The 3160-nt window shown below is 42.9% G+C and overlaps 1 pseudogene; it reads right to left on the bottom strand.

The window, feature by feature from the left end:
• Positions 1-2301: 2301 nt before the first annotated feature.
• LOC145163586 (putative mitochondrial protein AtMg00860 pseudogene) lies at positions 2302-2838 on the bottom strand (annotated as a pseudogene).
• Positions 2839-3160: the final 322 nt, after the last annotated feature.

Genomic DNA, 3160 nt, shown 5'->3' with positions numbered 1-3160 from the left:
CAATCTTCAAAAGTTATAGTTTACCTCCTAATGAAGTTGGTAACCAGCTAACATATTCAACCCACTAAACTTTGCTCCAACCACTGTATCTAAGAAGAAAAAGTTTTCCAATTGTAACCAAATTACCATTTTATCCCTAATACGTATATTAATAATTTTGTTTGTTTACAGGGTAGTTGGCCTGTTGGCATTTCTAGAGTTCATCCTTCAACATAATTGTTGGGTTGTTGATAGCCTTGACCTGTGTGTTTTACGTAAGAATTTATAGAGAGAGAGAGAGAGAAAGATATATGCCCACAATTCTAGAGGTGGATACTCTCTGTGTTCTTAGAGAACTTTCATTCATTTTCAGCATGGAAACTTTTCACAAAGACTCAGCACTATAAATACAGGACCTGGGGACCAACATACAGACCAAGGAACCCGCACCTACTAGAATGTCCCCCATAACAGAAAACGTGGGTGGAGCATTACACAACAAAAGGACTAATTACTAAAATATAAAATTTAAAAGGAAAGACAAGAAAAACTGTAAACAGGCCTGATCCAAACGAATTAGGTTGAAATGGGCTTCGTCTTCCTCCGACTATAGACAAGGTGGTCCATGGGCTTATCAGTACCTACCTCCCAAACTTGAACCTTGCCCTCAAGGTTGAATTATGGAAATTGCACTTGCATCTTGTCGAAGTCCTCCCACATGGCCTCTGTTTCGGGAAAACCCTTCCATTGAATCATAACTTCTCTCCCTTGATCCTTCTCTTTCCCATGTCTGACCCCTTTAAGCATTTTTGGTTGCATGATTAACTCTAGTTCAGGTGTGAGTTGAAGGGGGTAATTCCTTGCTGATGTGAGGTTCCCCATGGACCGCCCTCAATTGGGACACGTGGAAAACTGGGTGAATGGAAGCAATGGTAGGAAGTTCTAGTTTGTATGCCATCTTCCCCAATTTTTGAGAAAATTTTGTAAGACCCATAGTACCTAGGGGAACAACTTCTTATATCACCTTCGTGTCAAGATTTGCTGATGATAAGGTCGTAGCTTCAAAAAGACCATGTCCCCTTCCTTAAACACGAGCTCCCTCCCGTGCTTATCGGCTTGCACATCCATCTGTTGTTGAGATCGGAGCAGGTTCATGCAGAGGTCATCTAGGATGGCATATCTATCTTCCAAAAGCTTATCAATTGCATCCATATATGTGTGTTGTCCTTTAAATCAGATGATTGGCGGTGGATCACAGCCATACAGAGCCTTGAAGGGGGTACATTTAGTGGCTGAGTGGTGGGAGGTGTTGTACCATAGCTCAGCCCAAGGCAACCATTGGGACTAGCTCTTGGGTTTTTCGGAGCAGAAACACCTCAGGTAGGTTTCCAAGCACCGATTAACCACCTCCGACTACCCATCCATTTAGGGGTGGTACGCGATACTCTTTTTTAAGTTAACTCCATGCAACTTGAACAATTCCTGGCACAGTTGACTAATAAAAATGTGGTTCCTATCACTGATAATCGTAGTGGGGAAACCATGTAGACGAACAATTGCTTTGATGAACTCAACCGCTACCTTAGCATCAGTGAAAGGATGTTTCAGGAGAATAAAATGAGCATACTTTGTTAGGCGGTCCACCACTACCCAAACTGTATCCCAAACACCAGATTTAGGCATCCCTTCGATGAAGTTCATCGTGACTTCATCCCAAGTTTACAGGGGTAATGGAATCGGTTGTAGTAACCCTGTCAGTGAAGTCGTAAGTGCCTTATGGGTTTGGCAAACTTGACACTTCCTCACGTAGTCAGCTATGGTGGTGCGCATCCCCTGCCAATAAAATCCGGCTTCTGTCCTCATGTATGTTTTCTTCTCTCCGAAGTATCCCCTAATCGGAGAGTTATGGAAGACTACAATGATTTTGTGGAGGAGTGGGGATGTAGAGAGGACAACTAATCTTCCCTTGTACAATAGGTTCCCTTGGTACACGACGAAACCTTTATGAGATCCTGCATCTTCTTCAACTTTAGCTTTCAATTTCTGGATGAAATCGTTTCGTGACAACTCTTCCTTCAACTGGTCCTAGAATTTCCAAACTCCTATGTCGAGGGTGTTGCAATGGACGGGCGGTTCTTTTCGTGAAAGAGCATCCACAACTTGGTTGTTGGCGCCTGGAAGGTACTATATGTCGAAATCAAATCCCATAAGTTTGGAGACCCATTTCTAATAATCTCTTCCCACCATTCGTAGCTCCAAAATGTATTTGAGGCTTAGTTGATCCGTACAGACAATGAACTTTCTCCCTAACAGATAGGGACGTCACTTTAAGATCGTCATAACAATCGCCATAAGCTCTTTCTCATAGATGGACTTTAATCTAGATTGTGCTATCAAAGTGGAGCTATAATAAGCTATGGGGCGTTGCTCCTGCATTGGAACAACTCCTAGCCCATGCCCCGATGCATCAGTCTTAATGATGAACATGTTCTTGAAGTCCGACATGGATAGAACCGGGGCCTTGGTCATGGCTTCTTTTAACTGTAGAAATGTTACCTGGGCTTCATCATCCCACATAAATTTATCTTTTTTAAGCTGATCTATTAGGGGTTTTGCAATGTTCACGTACCCTTTTACAAACTTTCGGTAGTATCCCGTGAGTCCCAAGAAGCCTATTGGACCCTTGATGTTGGTGGGTGTTGGCCACTCTTGCATAACATGAATCTTGTTGGCTTCCGCGGATACCCCTTCAGCGGACACTTCATGACCCAAATAAGACAGACGTGTCTTTCCAAATTCGCACTTTTTGAAGTTTACAAACAGCTGATATTCTTTGAGCTTTTCTATGGTCGTCTCCATGTGAGAATGATGCAACTCTTCACTTGGGCTGTAAATCAAGATGTCGTTGAAGAAGACGAGAATAAATTTTCATAGGTAGGGACAGAAAACGTCATTCATTAGGGCTTGAAAAGTGGTTGGGGCATTTGTAAGGCCAAATGGGATGACCTTGAATTCATAATGACCATCGTGTGTTCGGAAAGGGGTCTTCGGGATGTCATCGACTCTCACTCTGATATGGTGATACCCAGATTTCAGGTCAAGTTTGGTGAAAACCACTACCCCATGGATTTCATCCAGCAACTCGTCAATTACCGGGATGGTAAATTTATCGAGGACCGTA

This window comes from Lactuca virosa, chromosome 3 (genome assembly GCF_052849685.1).
Source record: "Lactuca virosa cultivar CGN04683 chromosome 3, Lactuca_virosa_CGN04683_v6, whole genome shotgun sequence".
In the NCBI taxonomy this organism is placed as follows: Eukaryota; Viridiplantae; Streptophyta; class Magnoliopsida; order Asterales; family Asteraceae; genus Lactuca; species Lactuca virosa.
Note: the sequence above shows the minus strand (reverse complement) of the source record. Positions and strands in the feature narration are given on the sequence as shown.